The 24,445-nt window shown below is 39.5% G+C and overlaps 1 protein-coding gene and 1 pseudogene across 9 annotated transcripts in view; one reads left to right on the top strand and one right to left on the bottom strand.

Moving 5' to 3' along the window:
• ABI1 (abl interactor 1) overlaps window positions 1-24,445 on the bottom strand; it is a 127,112-nt gene that overhangs the window by 81,604 nt on the left and 21,063 nt on the right. The gene's annotated exons all lie outside the window — the stretch shown is intronic.
• LOC112839123 (cyclin-dependent kinase 2-associated protein 2 pseudogene) lies at window positions 18,256-18,843 on the top strand (annotated as a pseudogene).

The raw sequence follows: 24,445 nt of genomic DNA, 5'->3' as shown, positions 1-24,445 counted from the left end.
CACATTTTGATGCTAGTGCTAACTTAATCTTACCAGAAGGTGTCACCCTCCAAAACTGTCTTAAGGCAAAACCCAGGACTCTATTCTTTCCTCAAATGGTCTGTAAATGATCTGTTAACAGGTTGCAATAGTCGAGTTAAACCACCAGCAAAAACAACCAAGTTCACACAAGTACAAGGACTACTGCTCTGGGTGACAGCTTTTTAACTGTAAAATGCATCCCAATTTCAGAAATGTTAAAATGAAGGGGTGAGGAGGAAGTTTCTTAGAACTGATTATATATACAACATATAAGGAACACTTCTTGGTCTAAGGGCCCTGTATTTTTTTTTCTTTCAAAGATTTTATTCATCCATTTGAGAGAGAGAGAGAGAGCACCAGCAGGGTAAAGGGGCAGAGGGAGATGGAGAAGCAGACTCCCCACTGAGCAGGGAGCCTTCTACGGGCCCTTAAAAAAAAAAATGTTAATGTTAATAGGAAGAATTTAAAATGTCAAGTTTTAAAACCTGTAACAGGAAGATTTTTATATACCATAAAGTACACAAAACATCTACTTTGCTGAAGGCCAACCTAAGGTTTGGTTGGTCTGAGACCTGAGAAACTTTCCAGGAGGAATCATAATCATTTTGTGGAGAAGAATGAGAGGTTGGGGGGGGGGAGTGCACACAGGCCAAATGCTGGCTCACTACTGACAAATAAACCTATTTAGCATGGAGTTATGCAGATTAGGGTATGCATATTCTCAATACCCAGCTAGCACTGAAATGATATGATTTTCTCCAACATTGTGTTGGAAATGTCCCATTTCAAGAAAAGTGAAAAATAAATAAAAAGAAACCCTACCAGGTTATGGCAAATATCCAGCAAAAAGAACAAACTGTTTGCTCAACAATTCAGGCTGAAACCTAGTTATTTGTAAGCGTTAGCACAGCTCCTCCTACCATCTCCCACTTAAGCAACTTCGAACAGGCCAATGAGCTTCCAGCAAAATCTAGGAGAAGTCTCACTCCCCCTGCTCTCTCTCTCTGTCAAATAAATAAAATCTCAAAAAAAAAATAAACTTGTATTTTAAAAAACAGGCTTAATGGAAAACCTGTAAGAACCCAGTTTTCAAAAGAGAAACCACTTTTTTAAAAGATTTTGTTTATTTGAGAGAGAGAGAGAGCACAAGCAGGGGAGAGGGAGAAGCAGGCTCCCGCGGAGAAGGGAGCCCAACATGGGGCTCAATTCCAGGACCCTGGGATCATGACCCGAACCGAAGGCAGCAGCTTAACCTGATCCACCCAGATGCCCCAAGAGGAACTACATTTAAACACAAAATTAGTTACACATTTAAGTATTACTGACAGAATATATTTCATACTTAGTCCAAGACACTAGCTTCCTATTAACTCCATGTTAACTAATTATATTCTCATATGATCTTCTTTCTTCTTAAAAGAATTACTTTGAGAAGGGTGGTGGGTGGGGGGATGGGTTAAAAAGGTGATGGGGCTTAAGATGTACACTTGTTTTTCTAGGGTTCTTTTTTTTGAAGATTTTATTTATTTTAGAGAGAGAACAGGCATGAGGGGAAAGGGGCAGAGGGGGAAGGAAAGGGAAAGGGAGAGAATTTCAGGCCAACTCAGCACTGAGCGTGGAACCCAACACAGGGCTCAATCCCACCATCCTGAGATCACAGCCTGACCCAAAACCAAAAGTAGGATGCTCAATTGACTAAGCCACCCAGATGCCCCAAGAAGTGCACTTGTGATGAGCACTGGGTGTTATATGGAAGTGCTGAATCACTATACTGTATGCCTGAAACTAATATTATACTGTATGTTAATTAACAAATTTAAATAACAACTTTAAAAAGAATTCAATTGAAAGAGGGCACCTGGGTGGCTCAGATGGCTAAGCATCTGCCTTCTGCTCAAGTCATGATCTCAGAGTCCTGGGATTGAGTCCCGCATTGGGCTCCCTGCTCAGCAGGGAGCCTGCTTCTCCCTCTGCCTCTCTCTGTGTCTCTTATGAATAAATAAAACCTTAAAAAAAAAAAAAAGAATTCAATTGAAAGAGCCATCATGATCAAGAGTGTATATTGGGCAAGCACTTTCACATACTGCTGGAGGGTCCAATTAGACAACATGTATAACAGTTCTTTAAAATGTATATATTCTTGGGGAGCCTGGGTGGCTCAGTCATTAAGCGTCTGCCTTCAGCTCAGGTCATGATCCCAGGGTCCTGGGATCGAGTCCCACATCGGGCTCTCCGCTCCGTGGGAAGCCTGCTTCTCCCTCTCCCACTCTCCCTGCTTGTGTTCCAGCTCTGGCTATCTCTCTCTCTATCAAATAAACAAATAAAATCTCAAAAAAAAAAAAAGCATATATTCTTCACTTCTAGGAATTTACCAAAAAAATAAATAAAAGGTCAAGTGCAACAAACCAACAAACAAAACCAAAAAAAAAAAAAAAATGTATGTTTAAGGATGTCCAACCATCTTTGTTTATAATCACAAGAAAAAAAAAAAGAAATAATCTAAATGACCAATGACAGGTGATTAAAAAAATTCATATACTAGAATGCCAGGTAGTCAATAAAGTGATAGATATTTACCAACAAGTAAAGTGTATTAAGTCAGGATTCAAACTGGGAAGCACAGCCACTAAGACTAACAGAATAAGAAATTATAGAAATTTACCATACACAATTATAGAAATAGCTGGGAAAGTTTGAGATAGTCCACAAGGGACGTGAGAGAATCAGAAAGTCATCAGTCAATTTGAGAAACCAAACACACCCAGCTGGAGAAATGGAACTGCAAAGGAAATGCTCCTGAGGAGATCTGGGAAGCTATGCTTCTGCAGGTCTCATATCAAGTGAGGGGCCTGATGCCCAAACTGTCAGCAACCAGAAAAAAGAGCTACATGCAGAACAAAGGAGATCAAGGTCAAGCTGGAACCCACCAACACCTCTGTGCCTCTTACTACATCTAACCACAAAAACCTTTAGAGGTTAATAAATGTTGCTTACACAAATTCTCTTTTACTCAATTTTAACCCACAACCATACAGGGAAGGAACCCTACTACAGAACTATGAGATACATAGTTTCAACTTAAGTAAACTGAAATAGTACAAACCACCACAGTACCCTCTGTCAATATGGCATATGTACAAACCTCTTTCATCATATTTAACTCTTGAATAAAGACAATAGCAAAAACATGCTTTAGTCTAACATGATACACTCAACCTCATACAACCAAAACGATTCTATCTCCCCAAAAGAGAATACAAAGTCCACTTTCTCTTTGAGTAATATTCATTCCTTTTCTAGCTGGCTGAGTTGTACTTCCCCTTTGATATCCTGTAACTTAAATACTGAAATAATTAGGCTGACCCACTATTAACAAATGAAGTTAAATATAAGAGAACTGGAGAGAGAGGAGAAAAATAATTGGTTAATATATATACAAATGTTATGGTACAGAACAAATATAAATACTAGAGTTTTCATTCTGTAACTGGTCATGAGGTCATAGCTGGTATTTATAATGTTTTTCCACTATCTATCACATACTCCATTTGCCCTCAGCAATCATCTCATCTGGTTACTTTTCCTTGCCTGGTATGCTGACTCAAACCACTGCCATTAGCAGCCTTGCCTGTATTCGATTCTTTGAGTATTCCATTAACTTTTATCATAGGGCATGAAGTACTAAGAGGCACTCCAGATGATCTCCTGCATTCCATACATATTCCTCTTTACCACTGTGTAACAGCAACCCAATCTCCACTTTGGAATCAGACTCAATCACCCTAACCAATATGATAATCTTTTGCTTTGCCTATGAATTCACTGGCATGAGGAAGCCAAAGTGGCCAGAAGCTCAACTTCCAGTTCAACAGAACCAATGTTGCATTCCCCAGCATTCCTTTCTAAATCAGCATATCCAAGAGCTGTGAGAAAAGAAGCAAAAATTTTGCTAGTAGACCTTTAGGGGTAATAGTGAGAAGAATTCACTCCCTGTCAACCCCTTAATTCCCTAACCTATGAATGCTGGCTACAGAAGAAATACCACCACACACTGCTGGCTGATTCAGAGACTGGACCACATCTTAGAGAACATTACCTAGCACCACACAGGAACTGCCACCAGCCGCTTAAGAGTAGTGGGGAACATGGTAAAATTAGAAATTCCATGAACATCTGCCCAATGCCACCTTTTACTTGCTGTAAAATGAGCTGCCTGGTCAAAAGCAATGTTATATGGGGGCGCCTCGGTGGCTCAGTTGGTTAAGCATCTGACTTGTTTTCGGCACACCAGGCTCCCCACTCAGTGAGGAGTCCACTTCAGATTCTTTCTCCCTTTCCCTCCCCTTCTGCCTTTCACAGCTCACGTGTGCAGTCTCTAATAAATAAATAAATAAAATCTTAAAAAAAAAAAGGCAACGTGATATGAAATACCAGAGGAATGATGCTATCTCAGGGATTCAGTTTCAGCACTCTGTTATTAGCAAGGTGGTCATTCAGCAGTAGTGGCAGCCGGGCTGGTCTTGGTGAATGGAAGTCCATATTGCTTAGCATATGGACACACAACCTCCACGCCTGCACCCTGGCATCTTTTTCATGAGCCCAATGGGCAATGATAGAGGTGGATGAGGAAATAGGCTAGAATTCAGAGGTTATACTTTGTCCACTTGATTATTAAGATCCTTCTCTGCTGTGGTTGCTCTTTGATGGGCATTCACAATGAACACAAACATTAGCTGATATCCATTCATAAGCATATCTACATATCTATTCCCCATACCTCCAATTATGTTCTTTCCAGGTCCATAATGAATAAGCCCAAGAATTGCTACTGCCATGAGTCAGAATGGATCTACATCTCTAACCATCTCTCTTTCCAGGCAAAATAAATAAGTAGGTACACTGCTCAAAGTTCTACTCATCAGAATTTCCCTTCACCACTGCCCTTCTGGATCGTGGCTACAGTGCTAAAAATATCAATATTCGGGTGGTAGAAGCATATGACCCAAAACCATCTGTAAACTCGGTCTAAGTTTTCTTAGTCAACTGAAACTCCTTATGAGACCACAGGTATCGGTTGAGAGTGAAGAAGCAAAGATGCTGGGGTATGAACCACAAGAAAAGATGTATATTCAGTAAAAAAGCAGGTTACAAAATGACTATGTACCTGTTTTTTTTTAAGATTCTATTTATTAATTTGAGAGAGAGAGTGTGTGTGTGAGAGAGAAAGAGAGAGAGAGAGAGCAGGGGGAGGGGCAAAGGGAAAGGGAAAGAGAGAATCTCAAGCAGACTCCACACTGAGTGTGGAGCCCAATGCAGTTGGACACTTAAACCAACTGAGCCACACAGGGACCCTGAATACCTGTTTGTTTGTTTTTTTTAAAGAAATCTGTATAAAGGTCCCTGGGTGGCTCAGTCAGTTGAGCAGTCAACTCTTGGTTTTGGCACAGGTCATAATCCCAGGGTCATGAGATCCAGCCACTAGACAGGTTCTGCACTCAGCACGGAGTTTGCAAAAGATTCTCTCCCTCTCCCCCTGCCCCTCAGCCCACTTGCACTGCACACACACTCTCTCTAAAATAAAAGTAAATGAAACTTTAAAATATGTATGTTTTATATATATAATATATATTTATACAAATATAAAATATAAAAATAAAATATACATATATTATATTAGTAAATATCACTGGATGATTGAGATATGGGTGATTTTTAATAGTCTTTATATTTTTTTCTGTATCCAATTTTTTCAATGATCATCTCTTCGATACTCGGAAAGAAATTATTTTTACTAAGAAAATTCTCTTTATATAATCTTAATGGAAAAAAACACAATACATACCTGTGTATATAGTGTGACCTAATTTTGTTTGCTATAATTAAATACCTATGCAAACTAACTCACCAGATATTGAGAGGAGATACATCAGCATTATTTCCAATTACAGCAGGACTATATAAATGATTTGTGTTTTCATCTTCATTCTTCTGTGGAATTTCCAAATGTTCTATAATCACATGTAACACTTTTACCGCAACCAGCACTTGCAGACACCAGTAAACTAAAAATAAGGCTAATCATACCTCACTACCACCCCATCAAACAGAAAAGGGAAAACAGAAAAGAACTTGAATCCTTGATAATACAAAGCTAAAGAATTAACCAACCCTGAGGACGCCTGGGTGGCTCAGTCGGTTAAGTGACTGCCTTCGGCTCAGGTCATGATCCTGGAGTCCTGGGATCGAGTCCCACATCGGGCTCCCGGCTCAGTGGGGGGCCTGCTTCTCCCTCTAACCCTCTCCCCTCTCATGCTGTTTCTCTCTCTCTCTCTCTCTCTCTCTCAAATAAATAAATTCTTTAAAAAAAAAAAAAGAATTAACCAACCCTGGGACAACCCTACTTTGGAATTTCTTGTGATATAAAATAATATATGTTCCTTATTGTTTAAGCCTGAGTTTGTTTTGTTTTGTTTTTTAAGATTTTATTTATTTATCTGACAGAGAGAGAGACAGTGAAAGAGGGAACACAAGCAGGGGAAGTAGGAGAGGGAGAAGCAGGCTTCCTGCAGAGCAGGGAGCCCGATGCGGGGCTCTATCCCAAGACCCTGGGATAATGACCCAAGCCAGAGGCAGATGCTTAACGACTGAGCCACCCAGGCGCCCAACATCCTTAATAATTTTTATATGGGAAGGGGCAGAGTACATTCCAAAAAAAGGGTTTTGGTTAAACTTGAAAGTAACACACTAATTCTCCTTGTCATACAGACAAAAAAATCTATTAGGGCAACTCCCAAATTACCAAAGCCATTTTCTAAACTAGTTCACTAATTTACAGCTGGTTGTGTTACTCATTAAAAGGTTATCTGAGGGGTACCTCAGTGGTGTAATAGGTTGAGCATCTGACTCTTGGTTTTGCCTGAAGTCATGATCTCAGGGTCATAAGATAGAGAGAGCACCGCATCAGCACAGAGTTTGCTTAAGATTCTCACTGCCTCTCCTCTGGCCCTCTCCTTCTCCTTCTCTCTCTCTCAAATAAATAAATCTTTTTTTAAAAAATGTTATCTGGGGGCACCTAGGCGGCTCAGTCGGTTAAGCATTTGCCTTCAGCACAGGTCATGATCCAGGGTCCTGGGATCAAGACCCACATCGGGCTCCCTGCTCAGCGGAGAGCCTGCTTCTCCCTCTCCCTCTGCAGCTCCCCCTGCTTGTGTATGCATGCGCTCTCCCTGTCAAATAAATAAAATCTTTTTAAAAAAATCTGAAAAATCAGTCTAGTTTGCCCTTCCCACAAGGCAATTATATTCTAATCTGTTTTAGTCTGCTCGGGCTGCCATAACAAAATGCTGAATGGCTTCAACAATAGAAACTTATTTTCTAACATATTTAGAGGATGAAAAATCCAAGATCAGCATTCTGTTTCTGGTGAGAGCTCTCTTCCTGGCTTGCAGAGGTCCACCTTTTCAATATGTTCTCACATGATGGAGAGAGATTGATCTCTGTTTATAAGGACTCCAGTTCTATCAGAGCCACACCCTATACCTCATTTAACCTTAATCACCTCCTTAAAGACCCTATCTACAATACAGTAACAAGGGGGGGTTGGGGTTTCATCATATAAATTTGGGGCAGGGGAACATAATCCAATGCCTCAAACATTAGGAAATATCGCCATCTTACTAATACCCAAAATATACTCTTGATAGTAGCACTTTTAACAGCTACACATTTAGTTTCCAAAGCATTTTCACACAATAAACTAAGCAGACATCCCAGTTTCACAGATAAGGGCTCAGAGATACTAATTTGTACAAGTATCCTCTAACTAGTAAATAGAGGAGCTAGGACTAGAACCCAGGTCTGCATCTTCATCCAAAGGTCTTTACACAGCTCTTACTCTTGTCATAGGGACTTAAGGGACTGAAATTATATTTCACCTAACATTCTTAACAACAGAAGCAGCTTGGGGGTCAGAAAGGAGAGGGCAAAGAGCAAAAGATAGAGTTCAAAGCAAAATGTAATGAACAAGGACATTAGCTTGGAGGTGAGCAAGCCTCAGTGGTCAGCAAGCACAAGGGGGAAATACACCACAAGACTAGAGAAATCCTATAGGCCCTTGAGGAATTGGGACTTCATCCTGAGGCTACAAGGGAGCCACAGAAGGATTTTCAGGAAGAAAAAGCATGAACTAGTTTTTGGCTTTAGAAAGAACACTTCAGGTGCAGTTTTATAAAGTGGACCGGGAAAACACAGAGAAGACAAGAATGGAGACAGGAATTCTGTTGTAATATGTACTCTGTACCACACACAAGAAAGGCATCTATCTTTATGTTAAATATCCCATTTAGAATAACCTACAATGAGGAAAAAGAATTTCGTGAGGTTAAGTAATTTGCCCAAAGTACCACTGCTAGGAAAACAGATCCACTATGTCTCTCTAAAGGCCATGGTCTTCCACTATACCAAACTGACTCCCAGTCTATAATTCTAAGATAGAACAAAATACAATTCTAATGTGTCAAGAGTGAAACTACTAAAGTTGTTACTCTAAGATTAACCACCCCAAGTCATCATTAACTAATTTGTATACCAAATAAATTCTAATTAACTGGAAGGGAAGAGAATAGAGAAAGCTGACTTTCTCAGGGCAGCTGAGAATGTTTTTGATCTACAAAACAATTCATGCTCTGAATAGAGGTTCTATAAATGAGAGAAACAAAAATTAAACATTTACACTTTTCTAAGTTATTCCTCACTAAAGTAACAAACTCACATCTTCAATTCATCCTCAAATAAATGTGACTCCATTAGGAAATTACTTAAGGACCATAATGCATCATTTTGTAAACTATTAGGTAAGGTGGTAGTTAATACTGTCACAATCAGTACCACCCTTAATTAACTGACTTGAGAACAACAAAGTACTTCTGCCTTTTAAAAAAAAAAAAAAGGTTCTATAAATACCAACAAAAGTACCTTGTCCTACCATTGACTCTGCCTATTTCCTCATTTACACCAGCTTACAATAGTCTCACAGAATCAGTCTTGGACATCTCCATCCTAGTGATTCATTAACCACATTTTTCAAACCAAAAATCAGGACCAGTATGACACTATCTGACAAATTATATTTACCCCAAACTCAGGAAACAAGCTGAGGGTTCTGGGGGGCGGGGAGGATGGGTTAGCCTGGTGATGGGTATTAAAGAGGGCATGTTCTGCATGGAGCACTGGGTGTTATACACAAATAATGAATCATGGAACACTACATCAAAAACTAATGATGTAATGTATGGTGATTAACATAATAATAAAAATAAATTTTAAAAAAGGAGAATTATAAAAAGTATAAGACTCAATTAATAAACCTCTACTGAAATCAACTGAATTTTTAAGTTACAGCCATGCCAAAAAGAGATGTAGAATCATTTGTGTAGCTAGTCCAAAAAAATCTGAGATATGAACAAAGAGATGTTCTGTTCACATACACAACAGTTATAAAATAGAAAGTCACACACACACAAAAATAGAAAGACACAAAAGAGGAAGAAATACTTTATTAATAAATTACCAGATACGGAATCCAAACCAAATAATCTAACCAGTTAGAAATCTAAATGCCAGGGATGCCTGGGTGGTTCAGTCGGTTAAGCATCTACCTTTGGCTCAGGTCATGATCCCAAGGTCCTGGGACAGAGCCCCGCATCGGGCTCCCTGTTCAGTGGGGAGCCTGCTTCTCCCTCTCCCTCTGCCCCTGCCCCTGCTCATGTTCTTTCTCTCAAATAATCCTTTTTAAAAAATTTTTAAAAAAAGAAATCTAAATGCCAACTAAGGAGATACAATAGCATTAAAAAGAAAGCTACCAGCGTGCTTGGGTGGCTCAGTCAGTTAAGTGTCTGACTTCAGCTCAGGTCATAATCTCAGGGTCCTGGGACAGAGTCCTATGTCAGGCTCCCTGCTCAGCAGGAAGTCTGCTTGTCTCTCTCCCTCTCTACCTACCCGCCGCCCATGCTCATGCTCTGTCTCTCTCTCAAATAAATAAATTTTTTTTAAAAAAATGAAAGAAACCACCTAACAAAATATGTACATGATCTTTATAAGGAAAACTATAAAACTCTTATGTAAGAAATCAAAGAACTAAATAAATGGAGAGGTATTTCATGATCATGAAGAGGAAGACTCAATACTTTTAAGATGTCACTTATTCCCAACTTGATTTACTCAATGCAATCCCAAACAAAATCTTAGCAAGTTATTTTGTGAATACTGACAGATTCTAAAGTTTACATGGAAAGGTGATATCAGCAAGATAGCCAAAAAAGGGGTGCCTGGGTGGCTCAGATGGTTTGGCGTCTGCCTTCAGCCCAGATGATGATCTCCAGGTCCTGGGATCAAGTCCCACATCGGGCTCCCAGCTTGGTGGGGAGCCTGCTTCTCCCTCTCCCTCTGCCTCTTCCCCCTGCTTGTGTTCTCTCTCTCTCTCAAGTGAATGGATAAAATCTTTAAAAAAAAAAAAAGATACCAAAAAAGATATCCCCCATCATAACCACCTTCAGCCACAAAAATCTGGCATCCATCTACAGACAAAAGTGCCTTTGTAAGAGTTTAAGATCCAGAGAAGAGACTGTGAAACCCAGTGCAGTCCAAGATGGAGGAGAGCTGTTCTAAGAAGACAGGCCAGCACCCAGGCAGCTGACTTGACTACGGTCTTGACTACAGACCCAGAATCAGCTCCAGAGGACTGACTCAGCTCCAGCCCCAATTACCTTTGGTTCAGACACTTAGTACCATATGCCAAGGGATCTAGGAGGACTCTCACCCACCCATGCATCAGGTAACAGACATACAGACATTGGTCCTGGATGTGGATGCTGAGGTGGCCCATGAACCAGCTTCAGCTCCTCACAGCCCCAGTCCAGGAGCCCCTGGAGAACACTAATTTAGACAATCACCCACAGATGAGAAAACCTTTGGGAAGTCCAGGAGTCCAGTGGAAAAGTTCCTGCACATTACTGGGGGGAAAAAATCTGAGATAAGATGCTTTGGAAAGGATAAAAGGAATAGTTTGACTTTACCCACATTACCCCTCCTCCAAGAAAGCTCCAAAACAGCTCAGTGCCAAAAGAGCTCTTCTCTGCCAATGATTTCTCTTCTGAAGTAAACTGAGTGTGAGTGAGGGAGTGCCTGACTTCCCCGGATGTGTGACACACTGCCAAAGAAGCCCATTTCTTTCTTGCCCCACCCAAAATACTAAGTCATGAGCTGCATGACTAGGGGGCAGTAAGCAACTGGGAGACCAGGAGCCAGACTCAGAACAGAAGACCCAACCATGAGCTGCTGGAAACACCTTGCCTGTAGATCCTCCCCAAACTGGCCTACAGGCACTACTGGTGCCCCACATGCCTAACCCCCACACACCCCCACCTCATCACTGGCTCCCTGTCAACACACCCGACAGTGGTGAAAGTGAGCTTTTGCAAAAAATGCAAAAAGCACATATGGAAAGCCAGCCCAAATGTGCAAGCCTGGGAGGCATCATTAACTTGAGCATGTAAGTATCACCTATGGGAAAGCCAAAAGTAGGCCTTGAGCACCTAGCCTGGCACTTTGTAGAATCAAAAAAGAACACGGAAGCTTAAGCATACTGCCACAAAGAGAAGCAAGAAATCTGGAGCAGGCATAGCTATGGAAGATCTGTGAAGGCCTCAGAATCCCTAGCAGAGCTAACAGAAGATAGTTCTCTCCTGAAGTCAACCAGTAAAGACTGGAGGAGGTGACCAATACTTGAAATGTGAAGACAGCAACACAAGAATTCAAGGAACATGAAAATTCAAGGAAAAATGACACCATCAAAGGCTCACAATAATTTTCCAGTAAACAACCCCAAAGACATGAAGTTCCACAATTTACTTGATGAAGAATTCAAAATATCTCTTTCAGGAAGCTCAATGAGCTACAAGAAAACAGATAAATTTTAAAAAATCAGCAAAAACAATACACAAAATGAGATATTTAACAAAGAGACCAAAATCATAACAAAGAAACAGAAACTCTAAAGCGAAAGAATACAATGAAAGAGAAAATGCAATAGAGACCATCAACAGTAGCATGGATCAATAAGAAGAAAGAATCTGTAAAGTAGAAGACAGGAATTTTGAAATTATCCAGTCACTGGAGAACAAAGAAAAAGAATGAAAACAAAGTGAAAAAAGCCTACATGACTTTGGGATAGCATAAAAAGAAACAATTTGTGAACTACTGGAGTACTACAGAGAAGAGATGGCCTAATTAGGAGGGCGAGAAAACTTAAAGTAATAGCAGAGACTTCCCAAATCAGAATAGAGATTTGGACGTTCAAGTTCATGAAGATTACAGGTCCCCAAACAAATCAACTCAAGAAGATCTTCTCTAATCACATTATAATGAAACTGTCAAAAACCAAAGACAAAGAGAATCTTAAAAGCACCAAGAGAAAGGAAATTTGTCACCTAGAAAGGAATCCCCATAAGGCTATCAACAAAATTCTCATCAGACACCTTACTGGTCAGGACAGAGTGGGCTGATATATTCAAAGTGCTGAAAGAAAATACAGCCAACCAAGAATATTTTATCAAGCAAAAGTTATCGTTCATAAATGAAGGAGACATAAAGACTTTTCCAGACAAACAAAAGCTTGAGAAGGAGTTCAGCACCACTATACCTGCCTTACAAGAAATGCTGAAAGAATTTCTTCAAGCTAAAAAGGATGCTAATCAGTAACATGAAATTAATACAACATACTGGTAAAGGTAAGTATATTCTATCCAGTAGCAGAATTCACATTCCTTTCATGCATACATACATCATCCTCCACAGATCCTATGTTAGCTCACAAAACAAGACTTAGCAAATTTAAGAAGACTGAAAGCATACCAAGAATCTTTTCTGACCACAGTGGTATGATGGTAGACATCAATAACAGGAGGAGAACTGGAAAACCACAAATACATAAAAATTAAACACACACCTGAACAACCAATGGTCCAAAGAAATCAAATGGGAAATTAAAAAATATCTTGAAACAAATGAAAATGTAAACACAACTTACTGAAACAAGATGCAGCAAAAGCAGTTCTAAGAGATAAGTTTATACTAATAAAGTCTACATTAAGAAAAAGACCTCAGATAAACCTAACTTTACACCTCAAGGAACTAGGAAAAGGAACTAAGACCTGGTTTTTCAAAGAGAAAAACTAAATTGACAATACTTTAGCGACACTTAAGAAAAAGAAAAAGAAAAAGAAAAAGACAGACAGACAGACAGACAGAAAGAAAGATGGGGTGGCTGGGTGGCTCAGTTGGTTAAGCGTCTGCCTTCAGCTCAGGTCATGATCCCAGAGTCCTGGGATCAAGCCCTGCATGGGGCTCCCTGCTCTGTGGGGAGTCTGTTTCTCCCTCTCCCTCTGCCTGCCACTCCCCCTGCTTGTGTCTCTCTCTCTCTGTCAAATAAATAAATAAAATCTTAAAAAAAAAAGAAAGAGGAAAAGAAAAACTCAAAATCAGAAATGAAAGAAAATATAACACAAACCAAAGAAACAAAGAATCAGAACAGGCTCCAATGGACAATTAATACACCAACAAATTAGATAAACTACAAGAAATGAATAAATCTGTATAAACACACAACCTACCAAGACTGAATCAGGAAGAAACAGAAAATCTGAACAGAATAATGACAAGTAAAGATATGGAATCAGTAATCAAAAATCTCCCAACAGGGGCGCCTAGGTAGCTTAGTCAGTTGAGTGACCAACTCTTGGTTTTGGCTCAGATCATGGTCTCAGGGTAGTGGGACTGGCCCCATACTGGCCTCCATGCTCAGCGTGGAATCTGCTTGTCCCTCTCCCTCTGCTACTCCCCCCACTAACGCACATGCACTCTCTCTCAAATAAACAAAATAATGTATTTTTTTTTAATTTCCCAACAAACAAAAGCCATTACTAGATGGTTTCCCTGGTGAATTCTACCAAATACTTAAAGAATTAACACCAATCTTTTTCAGACTCTTCTAAAAACTGAGGAGAACACTCCCAAACTCATTTTATAAGGCCAAAATTACCCTGACATCAAAGCTATCAGATAAGGTCACTCCAAGAAAAACTACAGGCCCATATCCCTGATGATATACATGTAAAAATTCTCAACAAGTATTAGTAAATTGAATTCAACAGCACATTAAAAAGATCATAAACATGACCAGAAGGGATCTATCTCTGAAATGCAAGGATGTTTGAACATATGCAAATCAGTATGTGTTATATACGTTAAGAGAATGAAAAATAAAAATCGTATAATCATCTCAACAGATGCAGAAAAAGTGTTTGACCAAATTCAACATCCTTTCAAAATTAAAACCCTCAACAAATTGGTTACAGAAACAATGCTTATCAACATAATGAAAGTCATATATGACAAGCACACTGCTAACATCATATTCTAGGGTAAAAGATTAAAAACGTTTCCTCTAATATCAGCAACAAGCTAAGGGTGCCCACTTTCATTACCTCTATTCTACTGGAAGTTCTGGCCAGAGCAATTACACAAGAAAAAGAAACAAAAAGCATCCAAATCAGAAAGGAAGCAGTAACAGTCTGTTTGCAGATGACATGACCTTCTCTATACAATATTTTAAAGACTCCATCAAAAAATACTAGAATAAGAGAACTCAGTAAATTTGCAGGATACAAAATTGGCACACAGAAATCGATTGCATTTCAATACACTAACAATGAAATACAAGAAAAAGAATTTTTTAATTCCATTAGGAGCATACAAAGCAATACATCACAAACAATAAAATACAACTTTTTGTACTGTAATTGTATTAATTTCATATGGTAACATCAAAAACAATAAAATACACATGAAAAAACTTAACCAAGGAGGTGAAAGATCTGTACTGTGAAAACTGTAAGACTTTGATGAAAGTAACTGAACACACAAATAAATGGAAAAATATCCCATGTCCATGGAGGGGAAGAATACTGTTATATACCCATACTGCCCAAAGCCATCTGTAAAGCCAATGCAATCCCTATCAAAATTCCAATGGCATTTGTCACTGAAAGAAAAAACAATCCTAAATTTTATACAGAACCACAATATATCCCAAATAGGCAAAGGAATCCTAAAGAAAAAAGAACAAAGGTGGAGGCATCACATTTCCTGATTTTAAACGGTATTAGAAAGCTCTATTAATCCAAAAAGTATGGCACTGGAATAAAAACAGACACATAGACCAGTGGAACAGAACTGAGAGCCCAGAAATAAACCCTCACATATATGGTCTGGTAACATTTGACAAGGGAGTCAAGGACACTCAGCGGAGAAAGAATAATCTCTTCAATAAATGGTGTTTGGAAAAATGGATATTCACATGCAAAAGAATGAAATTAAACCCCTATCTTATACCATTCACAAAAATTGACTCAAAGAGTTTGCAACAACGTGGATGGAATTAGAGGGTATTACATTAAGCGAAATAAGTCAGAGAAAGACAATTATATAATCTCACTGACATGCAGAATTTAAGAAACAAAACAGAGGATCACAGGGGAAGAGGAGAAGAGAGGAAAAAAATAAAACAAGATGAAAGCAGAGAAGGAGATAAACCATAAGACTTTTAAGCAAAGGAAACAAACGAAGGGTTGCTGGAGGGGTGGGGGATGGAGGGATGAGGTAACTGAGTGATGGACATTAAGGAGGGCATGTGATGTAATGAGCCCTGGGTATTATATAAGGCTGATGAATCACAGACCTGTACCTCTGAAACTAATAATACATTGTATGTTAATTAAAGAAATTAACTCAAAAAGGCTTAAAGACTTAAACATAAGACCTGAAACCACAGAAGAAAACATAGGGAAAAAGCTCCCTGACATTAATCCTGACAATGACTTTTTTGAATAGGATACCAAAAGCACCAGCCACAAAAGCAAAAATAAATTAAGTGGAATTACATCAAACTAAAAAGCTACAGCAAAGCAAAAAAAGACAACATCAACAACAACAACAAAAAAAACCACACACAAAAAATCAACAGAATGATAAGGCAACCTACGAATAGGAGAAAGTATTTGCAAACCACCTATCAGGAAATGAGTTAATATCCAAAGTGTGTGTGTGTGTGTGTGTGTGTGTGTGTGTGTGTGGAATTCCTACAACTCAACAGCAAGCATGCAAGCAAATAAACAAATAAGGCAGAAAACCTGAAGAGTTTTCCAAAGAAGACATACAAATGGCCAACAAGTACATGAAAAGATGCTCAACATCACTAATCACCAGAACAAGGCAAATCAGAGGTGCCTGGCTGGCTCAGTGAGTAGAGCATGAGGCTCCTGATCTCAGGGTCATGAGTTCAAGCCCCAGGTGTAGAGATTATTTTAAATAAAATTTTTTTAAAAAAGAAAAAAATAAGGCAGGAAAATTTACCTTAAAAAAGTGCAAATCAAAACCATAATCACTTCACACCTATTAGAATGGCTATCATCAAAAAGACAAGACATGGGATGCCTGGGTGGCTTCATCGGTTAAATGTCAGACTCTTGATCTCAGCTCAGTTCTTGATCTCGGGGTTGTGAGTTCAAGCCCCATGCTGGGCTCCACACTGGGCACTGAGCCTACTTCAAAAGAACAAAAACAAATGAACAGTAAGACATAAGTGCTGGTGAGGATGTGGAGGAAAGGGAAACCTTTAGGCATGTGGCCAATTGGTGTGTGTAAACTGGTGTAGTCACTATGGAAAACAGTATGAAGGTTTCTGAAAAAAAAAAAAAATAGAACTACTATATGATCCAGAAATCCCATCTCTAGGTATATATCCAAATGAAATGAAATCAGAATCTTGGAGAGGTATCTGCACTCTCCACTTGGAGAGATATCCTAAAACTCCTAGAAGGTAACAGAGAAGAATGTTCACTATAACATTATTCATAACAGCCATGATATGGAAACACACTTAAGTGTCCATCTACAGATGAATGGATAAAGATGTGGTACATACAAACACACACAAAGAACTATATTCAGCCATGAGAAATGGGAAATCCTGCCATTTGCGACAACATAGGATGGACCTTGAGGGCATGGGTATACCATAAAAAACTATACAGTACCAACTTATATGTGAAATCAAAAAAAAGCCAAACTCATAGAAACAGTTTACAGTGGTTGCCAAGGGTGGAGGTGGGAGGAATGGGGAAATGTGGGTAAAGGGTACAAACTTCCAGTTATGAGACGAACAAGTTCTGGGGAAATCTAACGTACAGCATGGTAACAACAGTATTAATAATACTGTATCATATATCTGAAAGGTTGCTGAGAGTGGATCTTAAAGGCTCTTACCACAAAACAAAGTGGTAATTATGTGAGATGATGGAGGTGTTAACTAACCCTATTATGGTAATCATTCTGTAATGTATAGGGGTACCAAATCATCACGTTGTACACCTTAAATTTACACAATGTTGCATATAAATTATATCTCAGTGTACCTGGAAAAAAACCTAATAAATAAGTAAAATTTATATGGAGAGACAAAAGACAATTTTGAGAACGAAGTTGGAGAACTGACACTACCCAACTTCAAGACTTACCATAAAGCTACAGTAATCAAGTCAGTGTGATACTGGCAAAAGAACAGAAATATAGATCAAAAGAACAGAGAGTCCAGAAATAGGCCTACATAAATATACACAATTGATCTTTGACAAGGGAGCAAAGGCAATACAATGGAGCAAGAAAAATATTTTCAAAAAATGGTGCTGGAACACATAGACATCCATGTGCAAAAAAAAAAAAAATGAATCTAAACAAAGACCTTACATCCTTCACAACAATTGACTTAAAATTTATTACAGACCTACTTAAATGTAAAACCCAAAACTATGAAACTCCTAGAAGGTAACATAGAAGAAAATCTAGGTGACCTTGGGTTTGGCAATGACTTTTTAGATATATTAAAGACATAATCCATCAAAGACTTAATAAATTGGACTTCATTAAAATTAAAAATTTCTAAAAAGAAATTTAATTAAAAATTTCTGCCCTGCAAAGACACCATCAAGAGAATGAAAAGACAAGACACAGAATGGGAGAAAATATTTGCAAAGCATACCTGATAAAGATTATTATCCAAAAAACTATAAAGAGCTCTTGAAACTCAGCAATAAGAAAATAAACAATCCAATTAAAAATGGGCCAAAGAGGGCCGGCATCCGCCGCACCCAAGAGTTGGGGATGTCCTACAAACCCACTGCCCCTGCCCCTAGCAGCACCCCTGGCTCCAGCACCCCTGGGCCAGGCACCCCAGTACCAACAGCCGCAAGTGTCCCATCACCATCAGGCTCGGTGCCAGGAGCCGCTGCCCCTTTCAGACCCCTGTTTAACGACTTTGGACCGCCCTCCATGGGCTATGTGCAGACCACCCGGAGCCCAGGGCTCCCAGAGCACTTACACGGACCTGCTGTTGGTCATAGAGGAGATGGGCAAAGAGATCCGGCCTACCTATGCTGGCAGCAAGAGCGCCATGAAGCGCCTGAAGAGAGGCATCATCCATGTGTCCCGGGCCCTAGTCAGAGAGTGCCTGGCAGAGATAGAGCGGAACGCCCAAACGTAACAGGACGCAACTCCGCCACCAAGTCTGGACCTTTCCTGGCCACTGCAGAGCACCTGCTTCTCCCTGGCCTTCACCCCGAGTTGCACTTCCCAACCTGGGCTTCCTGTCCTGTGTCCCTTGGTGGGTGCCCTCCAGGAACCAGGGGGGCTCTCACTTCAGTCAACAGCACTGACTGGAACTCTTTCGAGAGTTAGTAGTGAGGTCGCTGTGAGTTCCACCCATGACCTGCCAACAGTGTTGATCCAACTGGAGCTTGCTCCTTTCTGTGGCCCCACCAGTCAGCAGTTACCCAGGACTTTTCACCACTTTTCCCAGACTCCTCCCCTAAGCAGGGCCTCCAAAGGCCTGTCACCTCCCTGCCTTGTCTCCTGGGCCATAGTGACTCTTTTTTCAGTGTCTTTTGCTAAATATGCCCTTTTTGTATAAATAAAAGATAATGTGGAGTTGTTCTCTCAAAAAAAAAAAATGGCCAAAGACCTTACAGACACCTTATCAAACAAGATACACAGAAAATAAGCATATGAAAATATGCTCCACATCATATGTCATCAGGGAATGCAATTTAAAACAAGTTATCACAGGGGCCCCTGGGTGGCTCAGTCGTTAAGCGTCTGCCTTCGGCTCAGGTCATGATCCCAGGGTCCTGAGATCGAGCCCTGCACCAGGCTCCCTGCTCGGCGGGAAGCCTGCTTCTCCCTCTCCCATTCCCCCTACTTGTGTTCCCTCTCTCGCTGTGTCTCTCTCTGTCAAATAAATAAAATCTAAAATAAAATAAATAAAATAAAATAAAATAAAATAAAATAAAATAAAATAAAATAAAATAAAACAAGTTATCACAAGGGCGCCTGGGTGGCTCTGTCAGTTAAGCGTCTGCCTTCGGCTCAGGTCATGATCCCAGGGTCTTGGGACTGAGCCCCACATCGGGCTCCCTGCTCAGAGCCTGCTTCTCCCTCTCCCTCTGCCTCTCCCCCAGCTCATGCTCTTTCTCTCTCTCTCTCTCGCTCTCAAATAAAATCCTTAAAAAAATAATAAAAAATAAAATAAATAAAACAAGTTATCACATATACCTATTTAAATGGCCAAAATCCAGAACAATGACAACACCAAATGCTGATAAGGATATGGAGCAAGTAGAACTTTCATTCATCCATGATGAAAATGCAAAACGGTACAGCCACTTTGGGTTTCCAAACTATGTATAAATAAAAACTTGCATAAAAATGTTTATAGCAACTTTTACTTGTAATTGCCAAAACTTGGAAGCAACCAAGATGTCCTTCAGTAGGCTGAACAGATAAATAAATTGTAGTACATCCAAACAATGGAATATTATTCAGAACTTAAAACAAATAAACTATCAAGATAGGAAAGGACATGGAGAAACCTTAAATGACTATTACTACGTGAAAAAAGCCAATCTGAAAAGGGTACATAATGTATGATTCCAACTACTATATGATATTCTTGCAGACTAATGGAGACAGTAAAAAGATCACTGATTGCCTGGGATGGGAAGGGAGGAATGAATAGGTGAAGCACAGAGGATTTTTAGGGCAGCGGAACTACTGTGTATGACACTATAATGGTGTGTAGCTGTCATTACACATTTGTCAAAACCCAGAGAAAGTACAGTGACAAAAGTTAACCCTAAACTATGGAAACTAGTAAACTATAGACTCTGGGTGATAATGATGAGTCAACGTAGGTTCATCAACTATAACAAATAAACTATCCCAGTGGGGGATGATGATACTGTGGGAGGTCATGCATGTGCAGGGATAGAGAGTATATGGGAAATCTCCATACCTTCCACTAGGTTTTGCTGCGAAATTAAAAATACTCTTTAAAAGTTTACTTAAAAAATGGGGCGCCTGGATGGCTCAGTTGTTAAGCATCTGCCTTCGGTCAGGTCATGATCCCAGAGTTCTGGGATCAAGTCCTGGGATGGAGCCCTGCACTGGGCTCCCTGATCAGCAGGGAGTCTGTTTCTCCCTCTACCCCTCCCCCGCTTGTGTTCCCTCTCTTGTGCATGCTCTGTCAAATAAATAAATAAAATCTTTTTTTAAAAATTTAAAAATTTAGGGGCGCCTGGGTGGCTCAGTCGTTAAGCGTCTGCCTTCAGCTCAGGTCATGATCCCAGGGTCCTGGGATCGAGTCCCACATCGGGCTCCCTCCTCGGGGAGAAGCCTGCTTCTCCCACTCCCACTGCTTGTGTTCCTGCTCTCACTATCTCTGTCTCTGCCAAATAAATAAAATCTTTTAAAAAAATTTAAAAATTTAAAAAATTATAAAGGGGTGCCTGGGTGGCTCAATTAAGCATCTGCTTTTGGCTCGGGTCATGATCCCAGGTCATGATCCTAGGGTCGTAGGATCAAGCTCCTCATCACATCAGGCTCCCTGTTCCTTCTCCGTCTCCCTCTGCAGCTCCCCGTGCTTGTTCTCTCTCTCTCCCTCTCACTCTCAAATAAGTGAGTAAAATCTTTTAAAAAAACAAAAAACAAAAAAATCTTTAAAAATAAATAAATAAAAGTCTTTTTAAGAAAAAGGAAGAAATCCATTAACCTCAATATGTTAGCTCAAATACAGTTTTGGTCCAACAACAGTACAGCACAGTCACTGAAGTTCAGGCTGTAGAACAGGGCTCTACAAACTATGATCCTCGGGCTAAACACTGCTCCTGTTTTTGTAAACAAAGTTTTATTAGAACACAGTCATACCTATTAATTTACATGACATCTATGGCTTTCTTACTCCAAAGGGAGAGTTGAGTAGTTATGACAAATCATATGGCCTACAAAGACTAAAATAATTACTATCCCCAGCCCTTTGCTGAAAACATCCTGCTCTAGAACAAGTGATTCTCAACCCTGAGAGGATATCAACACCTCCTGGTGAGCTTTTTAAAAAAAATCCAGAGGCCTGGACTTGATCTAATCCTCATTTCCCCTTAAAAAAAAGATTATAATTTCACTGGTCTGCAGTTAAGGCCATTAGCTATTACTACATCAGTATAAAAAATGTGTACAAAACAGCAAAATATACAAAAGTCAGGGTAACTATTAACATAAAGATAAAGCCAGGACATTAATACACAGACCACAGAGACCACACAGTCCTAGTCAATAAATTGGAGCCGTAAGTTTGGCTCTGATCTCTATGAAACCACAAGATAAAGAAACAAGATCATGATATGATTTATAGTATTCATGAAGTCAAAACATCTTGGAAGCAAATTTTCTAGGACTTCTGATTGTAAAAGGAATGTTTTATTGCAATTCTTCTCAGTGATGTAAATATATTATTTACTCTTTCTCTCACCTTAAACCGTCTCACCTCTTCACTCAAAACCAAAGTAAAACAAAACAAAAACCCAGACAGTAGAACGATTTTCATATAGATAGTACCATGCTGCCTTTCTTCCTTTCTGTGTGTGTGTGTTTTGGGTGGGCAGAAGTGAGGAATAAGGATGAGTGGAAGAAATGCACAAGTGAATTGGAAGTAAGTGGCTTTACATTCCAAAGATACTAATAAACACTAATAATAAATCCACTAATGCAAGCAGTCCTGAGTCATGACACTTAGTTCATACAAAAACGGTTTATTGAGACCTATAAATCAATTGTCTTGCATTTACCCACTTATTCATTGATATCTGTTGATTATGCCAAATGTGTCTAGACAAAGCAACAGAATACCTCTCAGGACTCAGCAAAAGCACAATTTCACCTTATCAGTGTTAAATTTAAAACATGGTTTCTCAGGGCACCTGGGTGGCTCAGTCGTTAAGCGTCAGCCTTCGGCTCAGGTCATGATCCCAGAGTCCTGGGATCAAGCCCTATACTGGGCTCCCCACTCCCCTCTGCCCGCTGCTCCCCCTACTTGTGGTCACTCTGTCAAATAAATAAAATCTTAAAAAAAAAAAAAGTGTTTAAAAAAAAACAAACATGGTTTGTTTTCAAATGTAGGAAACACTGAACTGGTTATCTACAGTTTAATGGCAGCAGTCTGCCTGGTTTTGGGGTTTTTTTTTTCGTGTGTGTGTGTGTGTGTGTGTGTGTGTGTGTGTGTGTGTGTGTCTGCCCATTTTTTGACTGAGCTCTCATCTCCTCTACTACTCTCCCTTACATATGACACTATCAAAAGCAAACTACTTGTAGCTCTCTCAAATATGCACTGGTACACATGCTGTTCCTACTACCTACATCCCTTGCCTCCCAACCTCCCTTGCCACTTAACTCCTTAAATTCATGACTCAGCTAAACTCAGTCTTTATGAGAAATCTTCCCTGAAATCCCTAAACACTGAACTGTTCCTCAGAAGTCTAAAAGTTCCTTTTTAATAAGAACAATTCTCAATCCACATATAAATCACACGTTTTAGAAGTACTTATAAAAAGATTCTATGTGCCTAAAAATGTCAACATTTATAATACAAAACATTATGACAGAACATCAAAATTAACATTAGAAGGAAAAACTTGCACCTCAAACGCATGTCCTCATACTATATAGCCAGAGACCTTGGAGTCCCTTTCCTCTCCTTCCTCCTCTCCCAGATTCTGCCCACACAGCCAGCTAACAGTCAAGCCTTATTCCTATTTTTCAACCCACTGCTCTGCCAATCAATTCAACTGTGGAGGAGTAAAACCTGGGAAGTGTCGGAACCAACTGTGTACTAACGGTTGAAAAGAGAGGGTCTATAGATTCACTTCTGTGACTGCAAACTGCCTTCTGAAAGCATACTAGCTTTATGCTGGAGGAGAATGGCTATAGGTAAAATAAGTCATCTGACTTCTCCCTTGCCCTATCTACCCATATCCCCTTCACCAAGGTTTCCTGACACTTGCATTTATTCCTTTCTTTTCAATCATAACCACAGCTATCTAAATTCAAGAAATATTCTTTGCATCTGGACAAATACAAGTCCTCTGACTAGTCATTGGGCATCCAGTCTGTCTCTTCACTAATCCATCCTGTACCAATGCCAGATCAATCTTCCCAAACCACCTCAACCTTTGAGTAAAAAGTGGAAGGATACAAAACAAACTTGACAACAGTTTGGGGAAGGCAATGAGTAGGAACGTGGAGAGCAAAAGAAGAAAGGGAAATTTTAGGTTTTGCCTTTAATGCAAAAGTATTATTTGAATCTTTTAGAGGAATGTACTAAATATCTAGATGCTCTTAAAAAAAAAAAAATACTGCTTGATACTTTTTCTTTCCACAAGCAAAATTCTACTGACTGCCAAAACTAAAATCGAAAACCTTTCAAAAATAACAATTATTTTCTTCCATGCAGAATATTTCATTTAAATATCAGTACTATAGATTTTTCTCCTCCCTAAATTTAAGGTTTTATAATCTATTAGTCAATGATTTTTACATAATGATATCACATATTATAGACATCACAACATGACATCACAGTACTTAGGAACAGTCCTTCATAGAGTAGACAGTAAATACTTGTTGAATATCAAATTAACTATTTGTTGAACTACTTCTAACATCGCTATAGCCTCAAACACTCCTTTTTCTAAAAAAGAAAAGGAGCCACAGCCTACCATATTGATTCCAGGCACTAGAGATTTTAGATAATTTACCACCACTTGCTACCATCAATTCTAAACTAGCCTCCTCCCAATCTCTTCTTGAGCTCCTTCCAATCCATACACAAACCTCCTTCCAATCTGTTCTCTACTCTTAACATGAGTAATCTTTTTTAAAAGTAAAAATGATAACGTCATCCCACTGCTTAAAACTTTCAGTGTCTTCT

The sequence above is a fragment of the Callorhinus ursinus genome, unplaced genomic scaffold (genome assembly GCF_003265705.2).
Source record: "Callorhinus ursinus isolate GAN/ISIS: 27379988/994484 unplaced genomic scaffold, GSC_fseal_2.0 scaffold63, whole genome shotgun sequence".
Lineage (NCBI taxonomy): Eukaryota > Metazoa > Chordata > Mammalia > Carnivora > Otariidae > Callorhinus > Callorhinus ursinus.
Note: the sequence above shows the minus strand (reverse complement) of the source record. Positions and strands in the feature narration are given on the sequence as shown.